Consider the following 16,696-nt stretch of genomic DNA (forward strand, 5'->3'; position numbering starts at 1 on the left):
AGGAGAATGGTAGTTAAAGTAGTGTTAGTGAATAGTGAGACATACATTATTAAATTGATATAAAATTCCAAAAATGGAATGCACATATTTTTGTGGGACGGACGGAAATGGAAAGTGCACATATTTTTGTGGGACGGACGAAAATGGAAAGTGCACATATTTTTATGAGACAGAGAGAGTATTAAAAAAATGGTAAAGTCTAATACCCCAAACCTTATAAGTTTAGAATTAGAGATTAGATGGTTAATTAGTGGCTTAAAATATGTATATATATATATATATATGTATATATATGCTTTTATTAGCTTTATGTTAGAAAAAAAAATTAGAAAATAAGAAATAAGAATGAGAAAAGGATAAATAATAGGTGTTGGTGACTCCTAGTGGAAAAAGAACGTGTCTTGTTTAGGAAAATAGGGAGAAAAGAAAAAAAGCAGAATTAAGAATTAGAAAATAGATCAAAAATTCATCCTTCTTCTCTCTCTCTCTCTCGACGCATACTCCCTCCTTCACTGTAAAATTTCACAGCTTCTCTACTCCCTCCGATCAGCCATCGCAAATATTCCAGCCACACCACCGTAAATCATGTAACTGTTGGGGTTTGGTGCTCCTTGCACAGCGAAAGACTTGTACAAAACAAATAAATCAGATAAGGATCTATTTGACCGATTATGCGATTAATCAATTCACATGTTAAACAGATAATTGAATGCTATAACGCAAATAATTCATGCTCAAAGAAAATAAATCCTAAAACATGAATTCTATGGTTTAGGGTTACCGATTTTGATTCTCCAAAGAATCGTCGATTGCTCGCGCCTTCTCCACGATGATCTTCAATATTAGACCACGGATCTACTCTCTGGTTCCCGAACTGTATCTCGATATCAGGGTGGGCTGATCTTATCAAAATACTAGGACTTAAATAAAAGAGACAGAAAAATCGATTTCATGGAGGAGAGGTGGAGAGAAAAAATCGTCCCCTTCTCTGCAATGGAGTGGACGAAAATTTTAAGAAAATAATAATGTGTCTATTCTATCTCCTTTATTCTCCTATTTATATTTACTTCACATTTGAATACCATTTATGGAGACCATATACATCATGACTGTTCGTAATTATCGCTTAGTCAATTTTAGATAAAATGGTTTTCATTTGATTATCATGCAAGCAAATAACTATTTAACTCACATAAGATGTAAATCACATAGGTAAATAATTTTGCACACTTTGTCACATCACACGTAATCAAATAGATCATTTGATTTTAAACCACTAAGTGTCTAAAACCAAATAATTAAAATAAATCACAATTTATCCTTTTCATGAACCATGGTACTCCGGATAAAAAGGATTAAATAAAATATATACCCCATTTGAATAAATCAAATATCTAGGGTATAAAAATTAGGTCAAGACCACACATTGGGCCTTACCTATTAATCGGGCCACCTAAAACCCTAATTAGGGTTTCGCCCTAAAATAAAAACAACTAGCCGCCGCCGCCTTGTAGGGTTCCGCGCCCCCGCCGTCTTCATCAGGTTGCCCACCCGCCGCCGAGCACCGGCAGCCACCACCGCCAGCTATGCCACCGACAGCTGCTCTGCCGCCTTGATCTGCGTGCGGCTTAGCCCGCTAGGGTTTCAGCCGCAGCCAAGGCTGCCTCGCCGCTGACCTGCCGCCGCCGCCAGCCTGGAGCCGCCACTGCAGCGCCGCAGCTGCTGCTGCTTCACAAAGCAGCCGCCGCCGCCGCCACAATCAGAGCCTAAAAGCATGGCTCTGATACCAATTGTTGGGGATAAACATTTGAAAAAACCAGATTAAATCCATACAATCAGAGCCTAAAAGCATGGCTCTGATACCAATTGTTGGGGATAATCGCAGCGGAAATTGCAAATTAAATAAATCCACAAAAGAATCTATTTAGGAGATTATGTGGACCGATTCAATTTCATGCTTGAACATGTAGAGACATATTATTGCGCAATTAGTCAAATAATTTAGAATTAAATTATGACGTTGAATACTTACAATTATGATTCTCCAAAGAATCGAAGTGGCTCGCTACTTCTCCACGTGTAGATCTTGAAGCTTGATGTTGATTGCAAGACCAAAGATCTTCTAACCTATGACCCTTGACTCTATACATCTAAATTCCTTGTGGGAGGAATCTATTAGAAATTATAAGGATCTTGAAGGAGAAGACAAGAAAAACCAAGAACACACAAAGAGGAATTTCGAGTTCCTCTATTAGAGAGAGAGGGCCGAAAATTCCAAGTGTGGAGGCTAGGGTTTTGTGTTGTGTGTTTTGTCTCCTCTCCTTACATTCTTATTTATAGAGTTTATGATGGGCTAGGTTAGGGATCTATGGGGCTTGGATTGGGCCTCCCCAATTGGACCTTCTTTACTAATTAAATTATAACCCATAATTCAATATAAGGCCAATGGAATATTTCTTGTGCCACTATCGAAGAAATACTGACCGCCCATCCAATCCGTGATTACAAGCAATCCGGGTTAACCTCTTTAATATATTATTTCCCGTGTCTAAGACTTTCTATATCCATTAATTAATTTGTAGTCTGCTATAGACTTTAAATTAATTAATATCTTTTTATTTCCAAGAGTTTGTCTAGTACGAGATGTATATCAAAATATACTTTTCCTTTTCTATTTATTCTTGGATTAAATCCAAACCGGCCGGGTTTCCGAATAATAGAACTTCTCTCGAACACCTCTTGGGGATATAGTCAAACCACGCAGGCACACGATTCAATGTAATAATAAAACTGACACCATTGGGTTACGAAAAACCCGCACCTATTGATAAGTCAAAGCAGCGTATGATTAAATAACGTGTGTCCTATATTATTACAAAGATTAGGAAATATTAAATCTCCAAGACATCGTCTTACAGTAGATAGCAACAAAGACGTGTCTATACTTTAGATCCATTCAATGCTATACCACACCAGTGTCACTAGTCATTGTCAAGGTAAAGACGACTTTCGGATGGACACTGCAACCTTTCACGATAGGTAGCCAAAGCCTATCTAGGTTGTGAAAAAGTTTTACTTCTACAAGGTACCGGTTGGGCCACCTACTGTGATGACCTGTTCCACGACCCAACCTTCAATGTAGAAGACTTAGACTGATTTTACTTTCCGGCGCTTTAATTATATAATTTAATATATAATTAAATACGGTCAATGCCCATTAAAGTAAAATACTCAGTATGAAGAAAATAATTATTATCCTCATTAAATGAAGAATGTTTACAATATACAAGCAATTTATCAAATTCAAAATAAACTCGATAAATGCTTTTTAGTATATATGTTCCAACAATCTCCCACTTATACTCAAAACATGCTTTCGAGTATACTACTGTCAATTTTCTTCAATTTCTCCCACTTATAGAGAAAGCAGGTCTGAGTCTTTAATGCACTTAACACCTATGCCTTTCATATGACGATTCAACGTCCCGTCCGATAGGGCTTTTGTGAAAGGATCACCAAGGTTGTTTTCTATTGCAATTTTGACTACGTATATGTCTCATCTCTGTACAATCTCCCGAATGATATGATACTTCCTCTCTATGTGTTTGTTTAGCTTTATCAGGTCGTGTTTCCCTTGAGTTAGACGCAAGGCTAGAGTAATCATAATAAAATATAATACTCATTTGCATACTCGGAATCACGGTCAGAGCTACTAGGAAATTACCGAGTTGAATAACTACCTTAGCAGTTTCTGATGAAACCACACTTGTAATTTTCATGCTAGAGTCTATGATGTAATCACACTCCTTCATAACTCAGTTTTCAACTCCTTACGGAACACATAATCAGAGGATGACTTGCTCGAACATCGATCAATTATTTAAATCTAATCGATGTAACCTAAAGGACATAACATGGATGACTGGTAAACTAGAGCATACCGTTTAGTCTTCTTCAAGTACTATAGTATGATCTTTACCGAATCCAATGTCCTTGGCCATGGTTAACATGATATCAAACTTCTATGCCAACGGCAAAGCTAATATCTTACTTAATACACATCATAGCATACATGAGACTTCCACTTGTGGAACTTGTCTCATTCTTCTTGATCTCATTCAGTGTCGAAAAACACTTGACTAGAGACAAGATAATTTCATCTAGAGAAAAACTTTTCTTTGGAATTTTCAATGCAAAAGTGTCTAAGTATTGTATAGATGTAAGATTTTGTTAAGAAAACTTAACATTTTTTTCTAGCAATCTAAGGACTTAGATGCTTAGAATGTAACTAGTTTATCTCAAATCCTTCATCGTTAAACTGGGTAGATGACTAGTTTCCTACGCTAGATAACCCTCTTAGTTGTTTGTCAACTTTTATAGATGTCATCATCGTAGAGTACCAAAAAAAAAAAATACCAAATATAGTGCACTTTCAACTTTCTTGTACTTTTGGCTATGTTAAGGACACTTGTCAAAATCAAAAGATTTGACAACGATGATGAAACACATGTTCTATGATTTAGATCCTTTCCTAAGACCATGAATGATCTACATAAGCTTCCAAATCACGTGTTTCTTGCCCTTCATTACATAACCATTAAGATGTTCTATGCAGATGATTTCCTCAAGACTTCTACCAAAGAGAACTGTCTTGACAATCATAACACATACATCCTAATTTATGTAGGTTACCATAGACAATATAATACAGATCGATTTAGGCAAAATGGCAGGCAAGAAGAAGATTCTCTCTAGGCATAACCCATTAACCATTATTCTAGCTTTTAAGATCCATGTTTACACTTGTCGATTCACTAGCTCCCACTGGCTTAAACAGTTTATGGTAGTGTCGCAAGTCTTGTAGACATTCTTTGTGTATCTATGATTACTATTCTGAATCTATCGTCTTTTAAAAAACGATTATCGGAATAAGCCAATGCGTTCTTGTAGTTACAGGGATTAGGTTCAAGTTGATCTAAGAGTGAGTCTAAAAACTCTCTTAGGTCCATGAACTTATCATGTTCGCAAAGAACGCTCCCACTACGACATGACTCTTACAATCATAGGTACAACGTCTATCTGAATGAGTCAATGTATCCTTGTAGTTACAGGGATTAGGTTCAAGTCGATCTAAGACCGAGTCTGACGACTCCCTTAGGCCCATGAACTTATTATGTTCGCAAAGAACACTCCCACTACGGCATGACTCTTACAATCATAGGTACAACGTTGTTTTCCTTAGTGCACAGGTTTCCAATGGTATGACTTCTTGGTTAAGATGGAAAATAGATATTCTCATTATCTTGAGAATCATCAAGTCTGTTAGGCTTGTAGTTCTTCTCATAATCTTCAACCAAATCTAGTATTCGTATAAACAAATACCTTTTAGTTCTGAAGAATTTAGAACTTATACCATTTCTATCATTTGGGATAACCTTAAAATACACCTCAGTACATAACTCTAATTACTAGGATACCTTTTCCAAGACATGTGTTGGAATGACTCCACACCTTGAGATGTGTTGGACTAGACTTACCTCTAGTCCACAACTCGTGTGTCGTAGAAGGTACTGATGCCATGGTAGTTTCTTTAAGGTATAACTCATTGTTTCCAACGTATATCCCGTCAATGATAAGGTGTTATTGAGTAAAACTGTTCATATATCGAACTTATCATAGAGAGACTTCGATATCTTCTTATATGACAATCCCATTCTTTAGAAGAATGCTCGGAGTAGTCAACTAGGATTTAACTCCCACTACTGATCTTAACTCATTACTCGTCTCTTATGGTATAAACCAATTAGACTTGCTAGTCTTTCTATGTTGCATCTCTATAAGTATTCTGAATCAAATGATTCTAACTTATAGTGCATCAACTAGACTTTCTTGACTTTCAAGCTTTTAACAAACAAGCTACTAAAATCACTTGAGTTAGATAAAATCAGTTTGAACAATCTCTAAGTACTTTCTTGGCCTTATGTCTAAGTGCCACTAATACTTTATCGTTCATAGTTTAAGAAGTTGAACGGTTGTGTAAAGCTCAATTTTGTTGCATTTATATTGTTTAGATTAGATACTATAATGTTTTTCTATGGTACTATGATAAATGTTCGAATCACATTTTTCAATAATGCACGCATTATAAAATGACATCGAACATTGCTCAATCATATACAAGTTTAGAAACTGAAACTGAATTCTTTCTAAATAGAATTGTACCAACAAAATATTACTTATCAAATCAAAACAATAAAGTGAGCATAAATAAATAGTTCCCACTGCAACAACTGCCCAACTGGATTTGGAACTCTCTTTTAGAAGTTGCATTGCTACCTAAGTCATTGTCCTTCTAATGAAGAGGTCAATCCGACTTATAATGCATCTCCTCTTTGCTTCTTCACCAAAATTTTTCTTGTCTATCTTGCTTTCTAGCAGACATTGATGACAATTCAACTATTCTCTCTTTTCATTGTTAGTCTTCTGTTAGATAAAAACTAAGACATAGAAAAGATGTAGTTTTAATGAATTCTTCAACCATCATGTTATCTACCTCCAACAGTAATAAAGTGAATATAATGCTGAAGGTTTCCAACTTTTCAGTAACAACCTTCTTATAGTCACATCTTATTACGATTGTCGATGAACTGAGTATAGAACTATTTGAGTAACCGAATCATAAGATTCTTCAAAACATTCTTTCTCTGTTGGATTTCCAATAAAATCTGGACAACGTCCTCATTGGATATCCCTTTAACATCGGTATGTACCAAGACTTGTCCTACTACTTCCAAGAAAGTAGCTTGACATTCTTCCTTAAAGAACTTGTTGAGTACATGCATAAAATGCATTCTCAAACTTTATTTGTAAAGCGTTGTCGAGGAAATGGAGATCATAAATTTGGTGAATACAAATTTCAAACTTTTAGCAATGAGAATCGTATCCATTTATATTTCCAGTCTACTAAATTTTGGCCTTCGAGTTTTCTTTCAAGATCACGGATAATGGATAAAGCGACATAATTGATATTGACTGAGAAAAAATAAAAGGTATCCCTCACACAACCATACATGATAAAAGAATGTAAAAACCATAAAACATTCGAGAATCACATATGCTATTAAAACGCTAAATAAACAAGCACCAAAAGATGTCATGGATTATTTAGATTTTAAAAAGTTTTTCTTGGTCACAATACCGACAGATAGTCCAGAGACCATAAGAATGGCATGGCTGCCTAATATTGCCTAAGCTAGTACCATAATTCTAGTCCTCAAGAATCTTATCTCGCTTTGAATACTCCTCTAAAGAAAGGTCGCACGCCACTCAACAAGATTCTTAGACCATGGTTAACATCTTTTAAACAATGCTCACTTCATGATAATATTGCTCCCACTGGTCACAATATTCCTTCAGAAATATGCCTTTCATTTAAAAGAACCATTTTAGTTATTCAAATCTTATGAAAGCTGCAAATATTACTAATAACATAACTCCTCTAAAGAAAGGTCGAAATGTTATCTAATTTACTTCACATTTGAATACCATTTATGGAGACCATATACAACATGACTGTTCGTAATTATCGCTTAGTCAATTTTAGATAAAATGGTTTTCATTTGATTATCATGCAAGCAAATAACTATTTAACTCACATAAGATGTAAATCACATAGGCAAATAATTTTGCACACTTTGTCACATCACACATAATCAAATAGATCATTTGATTTTAAACCACTAAGTGTCTAAAACCAAATAATTAAAATAAATCACAATTTATCCTTTCCATGAACCATGGTACTCCGGATAAAAAGGATTAAATAAAATATATACCCCATTTGAATAAATCAAATATTTAGGGTATAAAAATTAGGTCAAGACCACACATTGGGCCTTGCCTATTAATCGGGCCACCTAAAACCCTAATTAGGGTTTCGCCCTAAAAAAAAAACAACTAGCCGTCGCCGCCTTGTAGGGTTCCGCGCCCCCGCCGTCTTCATCGGGCTGCCCACCCGCCGCCGAGCACCGGCAGCCACCACCGCCAACCATGCCGCCGACAGCTGCTCTGCCGCCGGCCTGCCCAGCCGCCACCGACGCCGCCAGCCTGGAGCCGCCACTGCAGCGCCGCAGCTGCTGCTTCACAAAGCAGCCGCCACCGCCGCCGCTTGCCGCCGACCAGATCTGCGTGCGGCCGAGCCCGCTAGGGTTTCGGCCGCCGCCTAGGTCTCTCTCGCCGGTCTCGTTCTTCGTCTTGTTTGATCCATCGTATTACATTTCTTTGTATTCTAACTATTACATTTGTTTACAAAAGAAATATACAAGGGAAAAACAAAACCTAATCTACCACGGTCAAACCCCGTGGGTTTACAAGAAAACGAAGAACAACAAGATTCAACAATCACGCAATATTGCAAGCATGAAAACAATCATCCATCACATTTTTCAAACATAGATCTACATAATTAAAACACATATGTAGAACATAACAATATAGATCTAGAATATACTATCATAGATCTACAATATTCTTGATCTAGAATATTCTCTCTTGGATCTAGAATAAAATTTCAAAAATCTAGAATATTCTCTCAGATTTAGAATATTCTTATAGATCTAGAATATTCTTTCTTGCAACTATATTAAAAAAATAGATCTAGAATATATTCTATAGATCTTGAAATATTCTTTTCGTAGATCAAGATATTCTTTACTGATCTAGAATTAAATTCAGAGATCTAGAATATTCTAATGCAGATCTAGAATATTCACTTACGGATCTAAAATATTCTTCACGGATCCATAAACATTTGAAAAAACCAGATTAAATCCACACAATCAGAGCCTAAAAGCATGGCTCTGATACCAATTGTTGGGGATAATCGCAGCGGAAATTGCAAATTAAATAAATCCACAAAAGAATCTATTTAGGAGATTATGTGGACCGATTCAATTTCATGCTTGAACATGTAGAGACATATTATTGCGTTAGTCACATAATTTAGAATTAAATTATGACGTTGAATACTTACAATTATGATTCTCCAAAGAATCGAAGTGGCTCGCTACTTCTCCACATGTAGATCTTGAAGCTTGATGTTGATTGCAAGACCAAAGATCTTCTAACCTATGACCCTTGACTCTATAGATCTAAATTCCTTGTGGGAGGAATCTCTTAGAAATTATAAGGATCTTGAAGGATAAGACAAGAAAAACCAAGAACACACAAAGAGGAATTTCGAGTTCCTCTATTAGAGAGAGAGGGCCGAAATTCCAAGTGTGGAGGCTAGGGTTTTGTGTTGTGTGTTTTGTCTCCTCTCCTTACATCCTTATTTATAGAGTTTATGATGGGCTAGGTTAGGGATCTATGGGGCTTGGATTGGGCCTCCCCAATTGGACCTTCTTTACTAATTAAATTATAACCCATAACTCAATATAAGGCCAATGGAATATTTCTTGTGCCACTATCGAAGAAATACTGACCGCCCATCCAATCCGTGATTACAAGCAATCCGGGTTAACCTCTTTAATATATTATTTCCCGTGTCTAAGACTTTCTATATCCATTAATTAATTTGTAGTCTGCTATAGACTTTAAATTAATTAATATCTTTTTATTTCCAAGAGTTTGTCTAGTACAAGATGTATATCAAAATATACTTTTCCTTTTCTATTTATTCTTGGATTAAATCCAAACCGGCCGGGTTTCCGAATAATAGAACTTCTCTCGAACACCTCTTGGGGATATAGTCAAACCACGCAGGCACACGATTCAATGTAATAATAAAACTGACACCATACTAGTTATTAATTACTACTACCCAAGATATCAGGAATATTGGGTTACGAAAAACCCGCACCTATTGATAAGTCAAAGCAGCGTATGATTAAATAACGTGTGTCCTATATTATTACAAAGATTAGGAAATATTAAATCTCCAAGACATCGTCTTACAGTAGATAGCAACAAAGACGTGTCTATACTTTAGATCCATTCAATGTTATACCACACCAGTGTCACTAGTCATTCTCAAGGTAAAGACGACTTTCGGATGGACACTGCAACCTTTCACGATAGGTAGCCAAAGCCTATCTAGGTTGTGAAAAAGTTTTACTTCTACAAGGTACCGGTTGGGCCACCTACTGTGATGAACTGTTCCACGACCCAACCTTCAATGTAGAAGACTTAGACTGATTTTACTTTCCGGCGCTTTAATTATATAATTTAATATATAATTAAATACGGTCAATGCCCATTAAAATAAAATACTCAGTATGAAGAAAATATTTATTATTCTCATTAAATGAAGAATGTTTACAATATACAAGCAATTTATCAAATTCAAAATAAACTCGAAAAATGCTTTTTATTATATATGTTCCAACACTGCATGCTCCGTATTTATAGGCGTTGAAGTGGGCCCAGCGAGGTATAGATAGTCTTTGTTTCCCTCAGCTATTGACTCCCTTCTTCTAGCCATTACTTTCCCTTCATCTGCTCACTTTCCTTCATTTCCTTCGTCTAGTCCATTTCCTCCGGCTTCTCCTGAATCTAGCGATTATGTCACACACCTGGCTTAAAAACTGTGTTAGACCCAGCAAAATATAGCGTTTTTCACCACTTAACCGATGCATGAAATTAGCCTTATCATAGTGCATAATCAATATCGTATGCTCAATACTAACATATATAGATTAAGAAATAGTATTTTATCAAGACCTAGTCTTTCAGTAGATAGCATAAAGACACGTCTTGCTGTTAGATCCGTTCAGTGCTATAACACACCAATGTCATCTTATTTCATTAAGGCTTAGAAATATGCGGACTGACATTGCAACCTTTCACGATAGGTAGCCAAATCCTATCTAGGTCGTGAAATTCTTCTTTTTCTTTTGCAAAGCATTGCATAGATCTGACCGTGTTACCTTAAAGTGGACGTCGAACACAACCGGTATACCAAACCTAACAGTAACACACACCACCAATCCAAGCTCTCAATTCCTCCTATTTCCTCTTAATTTTGGAGCTCAAGTTGAAAATCCACCTCCACTTAGCTTTGCAAATTAGTTGAAATTAGAGGTTAGACTCCTCCATAAACTCCTTAATCTTGTTTCTAAGCATAGTAGTGATGTTAATTGATTTGATTCTTGTTGTGGGAGTCGAAATTAGGGTTCTCGAGTTTGGGGATTTTGGTGCTTTGATGTTTTTGTGTAAATTGGCTATGGAATTATGCAATTGGAAGTATGCTATGATATTTAAGCATGAAAGTGATAAAAAAAAATAGCTAATTTGAGGATGATTTGTGACCATATGCCATTTCCAAGGGTTTTAAAGTTACCTTCTTGATGGTTTGATATTATATAATGTTGGGGTTGATCTTGTTGTGAAGTTTGATGTTGGTTATTAATGCTTAAGCAAGCTGGAAATTATCAAAAAGGATTGGGTGAAAGGGGTTTAGATATTGGTTGTGATTAAAAGGTTTAGAATTGATGTTTTAGCTTCAAGATGTTAAAGTTTTGAGTTTAATCTTAAATTAAATTTGATGTCCCATATTTTTAAAAATTAATTAAGTTTGTTTTATGGAGAAAAAAATGGAATTGTGAGGCTTATATTTTTGGGACAACCGGGTATAGCTTTCATTTTCTGAAACTATTGAATAGTATTATTAAATTACTTTGCTTCTTTTTGCTATAAATGAAGTTAGAAATCTTTTAACTTGCATGCATATTATATTTGGCTTATTTTGTGATAAAGGGAAGAGTATGGAAAGTGAAATAGATAGATATGATGATTAGACTTTATTTGGGTTTATTTATAAACTGTGTATGTGATTGTTTGAAAAATTAGGTGAACCGAGTGCAAGCACAAGCGATAAGGGAAAGGGGCACATCCATGGTTGATTAAACAAGTAATAGAGTTTTTGTCGACGTGTACAAGTAGTGTACGTGTGTTCTAGAATTTAATTTCTTTAACTTTGATAAATATTACTACTTGTTTGTGTGGATTGTATACTTCAAGGTAAAGTGACAGAAACGGTGATATTGAAAGAGGAGATACTAAAATTGTGGTTTGGTATTTCTTATGAGATGCACGGTGATTATATAGTTATATGTGTTGAATAATGTGAAAGTTGATATGAAATAGTTGTGTTAAGCCCCATTGCTTGAATGAATCACAGGGTATAGTTGGCATGCCATAGGACAGCAGTACTGCACACATGTTGATCATTCGTCTTCTGGATAACCGAAGCGATGGTCTATATGATATGTTGATAGTTGACATGTACCCTATATAGGTAATATATGACAGTTGCCTTACGATAGGCCATATGGGAGATTACAGTGTCCGCTACGGACGTACATGATAGACGCCCTCATCGGGGTACTTATAGTGTCCGTGTACCCGTGTCCATCACAAAACAAAACTTGGGGGCTGAATGTGATATCCGTTTTAGAAATAATATTTGGTGCTTTAAATTCTTTAAATAGTTATGCTTCTTACTGTATAATTATTTTGATTAAAGAAAGTGTCTGTTGTAAAGGTGTTGTTTAATTGCAAACGCTATGTGATTCGAACTTGTATATTGATGCCGGTATAGATCGATTATGTGTTGTACGACATTCCAGGTAATAAAGTGTTTACCTTGTGATAGTAATATAGATTGAAGTTTTGGAGGTTTTATTCTGGAATGCGATTACACTACGAGCTTGTCGAAGCTCACCCCCCCTTTCTTCTCCCTCTTGCAGAGTATTGAAGCGAGTGATCTCGCTTGTGGGCAGCTGCACGTGTCAAGCCACTACCCTCCTTTTTGCTGGTACAGTTGGAATTCTCACGTGGCATGCTTAGGGTAGCTTTTGTTTGTAGATAGTTGGTTTGGAGATGTAAGGTTATGTAACCTTCTTTTGCTAGTGGGGTTGTAAGTAATTGTCAAAGCATGTCATCGTTATTTTGTTATGTATAGTAGTAAATGACTGTGCTAACAGTTTAGTTACTTATACAATAGTGTTGTATGCTAAATGTTTGCAAAAAGGAAAAAAAAAGTTATACAGGTTAAATAAACAGGTTTTAGTTTATCGATCGCACCGAGATGTGACACCACTTGTTTGGTTAAAACTAACCGAGTAAGGGGTGTTACATAAAGTCTATCGAGAGTTTGGATGAAAATAGTTTGGATGAAAATAGTGTTGTATGCTAAATGTTTGCAAAAAGAAAAAAAAAGTTATACAAGTTAAATAAACAAGTTTTAGTTTATCGATCGTACCGAGATGTGACACCACTTATTTGGTTAAAACTAACCGAGTAAGGGGTGTTACATGTTTGGTATCAGAGCCCAGATTTAGTTGATTCTCAGGCTTTAGTTTAGTCTTTAATACGTATAGAAGCATGCCACATAGGTTTGAAATGTCTGTGACTTGACACTACTGCCATTTTAATAGGATCGAGATGTCAGGTGAAGAAGCCTCTAGTCCTTTACAGGTTTCTTCTGAGTCTTGAGTCTGAGTCTGAGGGGGTCCCTTTAGCCGACGTTGCTGCTCCTATGGCGGTTGCAATGCATCAGATTGCTAGGAATGTGTCACCAAGTCAATCTTCAATCGTTAAACAGATGCATGAATATCACGCGGAGGAATTCAGAGGTAGACTAGATGATAACCCAACCAAGGCTGAGTACTGGTTGGAACAGTTAGAGCGAATATTTGGCTGCATGACTTGTACACCAGATGAAAAGTTACAGGGTGCAACAAGACTTTTGAAAGAAGAGGCTCACAGGTGGTGGGCCAGTGTGACTCGTGCTACTCTCCCAGAAAGGTTAACGTGGGATTCTTTTTGAATAAATTTAGGGAGTGCTATGTTGGGGAGCAGTACTTAGAAGACCGACGACAAGAATTTCTACAGTTAGTTCAAGGTAGAAGGTCTGTTCAACAGTACGAGATTGAGTTCTGACGTCTTTCGCGATATGCACCGGAGATAAATTATTCAGATGCTGATATGTGTCGGAAGTTTAGAAGGGGTCTGAGGAGTATTATCCAGGCTGGACTAGTAGGATTGGAGACATCTGTGACATCTCTAATCCAAATTATGCCTTATTCTGCATATTCATATATTTTAATGTTATTTAGGTATTTATATTGTTATAAGAGTAAGTATTGAATAAGATGGTAGTTAATAAATTATGGGGGGCGTGCCTAGTCCGAACTATATATGTTGCCTTTATACCTATACATATGTGCATACACATAAGTTTTCACATAAGATGAAAACTGTTAAGTATGTAATATATGTAGTCAAGCTTCAAAATTAAAATAATATAATGTATTACATGGCTTTGTATATATATGTACGTATAAAATTGGTGATAGCCTCCCAATTCAAAAAGCTATATCTATATAAATAAAAAAATAGACAAATGAACTAAAAGGATTAAAATACATAGCTATGTGACTACCCATATTTGACAAGTATTGGTAGAAACACGTGTCTATCCAAATTATGAGTTGTCTACACATTTCCAATATAGAATACATTTCTATTTATTTTATAAAACTTAAAAAAAATTATAGTTACATTTGCCTGACAAAATCGCATAAATATATGTTACAACTAGTTCAATGAGTATAACATAAGAATGAAGAAATTGTCAAAAGAAGCGTACCAATGCTATTTATGTAATAGTACTAATTTATCAATAAAGAAGTTTTACACCGCCTTCATTTATATACAAATATACTACACAAGTTTAGTGGTAGGAAGGAGAAATAGAGAGGAAGTCAGAAGAAATACATAGACATATTATGGCCAAAATTATAGCGGAAGAAAATAAAAGGATCAAGGATGCAGCTAGTGGAATCAAGGGTTCAGTTAAACTACTTACTATGATCAGGTGTGTATAAATCATACTTTTAATTTTATATATTTTATGTGATTGATTGTTATGTGTTAAATTAGAGTGAATGTTTGAATTATATGATGTGAGCCTGAAATAGTTATGTGTTATTTGATATTGATGGTTTAATATGACGTGGATATGTTATTTGTGCAATGGATATGTTTATATGTAGTATTGGAGCTAATTGATGGAATATATGGATATGTTTGATGTACGGTGTTGGAATTATTAGAATCATTGGATTAAAAAGGATCTGTGACAGTCATGCCCTGAGTCTGATATCAATGGCAATGGACCTACGGGTCATATACAATGGCAATGGACCTACGGGTCATATATACAATGGCAATGGACCTTCGGGTCATATATATGTATACAATGACAATGGGACCTCCGGGTCATATTATACAATGGCAATGGACCTTCGGGTCATATATATATATATATATATATATATATATATATATATGTACAACGGCAATGGGACCTTCGGGTCATATACAATGGAATCCCGGGCAGATACCAGACTTGATTTGTCACAGAATAATAAACTGAATAGTGTGGCATATGCATATGTGCATGAAATTATTTCTAATAATTGTTGGTTATTGTTATATATATTGGTTAAAGAATATATTGATATCTGGGATGTGGGATTAAAGGTAAGATTTATATACACTGAGTTGTGGCTCATATAAACCACTAATATTTTTCAGGAATAAGATAGCAGTGAACTTTTTGGGTTGACGTGAGTCATAGGAACTCCACATGTTATCAGGGTCGGCGGCTGGCGCATTTTTGGCAACCTTCTCCTCCTCATCATTTTTGCATGTAGATAAATGTGTAGTATATAGAGTGGTGAAAGAGTCCCACTACGGTTTAGAATAAAATATGTACTTGATAAATGTTGGTTTTTGGATTGATATAATATGTGTGCTCTATTTACTTGACAAATGGATTATTTAGTTTAAATTTTGAATTTATTTTTGGTAAGTGCATAAGTCATAAGAGTTGGGGTGTGACAACATCAGATTTCAAAAAATTATCACATGCTGCTCGGACTCTTGAACAACTTAAAGTTACTGAGAAAGTTGAAGAGGGTTCTATGAATCAAGAGAAACGACCTGCAGAATCATCTCACTCGGCTTCTCAATTCTCGGGGAAAAGATTTAGAGACTTTAGAGGCATTAATTAATTAATGTCTGCTATGGACTTAATTAATTAACATCTTATTAATTCTAAGAGTAGACTTAGCAAGAAACACTTATTTATTATTCATAGAGTAATAAAACTCCAACTGACCAGTTTTCTGAATAATAAAACCTTGTTCGAGCTCCTCTTGAGGACATTATCAAACGAGACTCACCTCGCGCACGTTTCAATATAATAGCAATCCTAACACCGCTGATGTTAATCACCACTACCCAATATATCAGGATTATTGGGTTGCGAAAAACCCGCACCATTTGATAAGTCAAAGTAGTCCATAATCAATATCGTATGCTCAATACTAACATATGTAGATTAAGAAATAGTATTTTATCAAGACCTAGTCTTTCAGTAGATAGCATAAAGACACGTCTTGCTGTTAGATCCGTTCAGTGTTATACCACACCAATGTCATCTTATTTCAGTAAGGCTTAGTAAGGCTTAGAAATATGCGGACTGACATTGCAACCTTTCACGATAGGTAGCCAAATCCTATCTAGGTCGTGAAATTCTTCTTTTTCTTTTGCAAAGCATTGCATAGATCTGACCGTGTTACCTTAAAGTGGACGTCGCCCACAACCGGTCTACTAAGCAAAGACTTAG

General features: G+C 35.7%; 1 long non-coding RNA gene across 1 annotated transcript; it reads left to right on the forward strand.

The window, feature by feature from the left end:
- The first annotated feature begins 12,104 nt into the window (after positions 1-12,104).
- Positions 12,105-13,073, forward strand: LOC148923354 (uncharacterized). The gene is made up of 2 exons (XR_016132661.1): positions 12,105-12,626; positions 12,747-13,073. It is a non-coding gene; the product is annotated as an uncharacterized LOC148923354 (long non-coding RNA).
- Positions 13,074-16,696: the final 3,623 nt, after the last annotated feature.

The sequence above is a fragment of the Salvia hispanica genome, chromosome 6, assembly GCF_029641045.1.
Source record: "Salvia hispanica isolate PSC_SH4W2 chromosome 6, Shi_PSC_v1, whole genome shotgun sequence".
NCBI lineage: Eukaryota > Viridiplantae > Streptophyta > Magnoliopsida > Lamiales > Lamiaceae > Salvia > Salvia hispanica.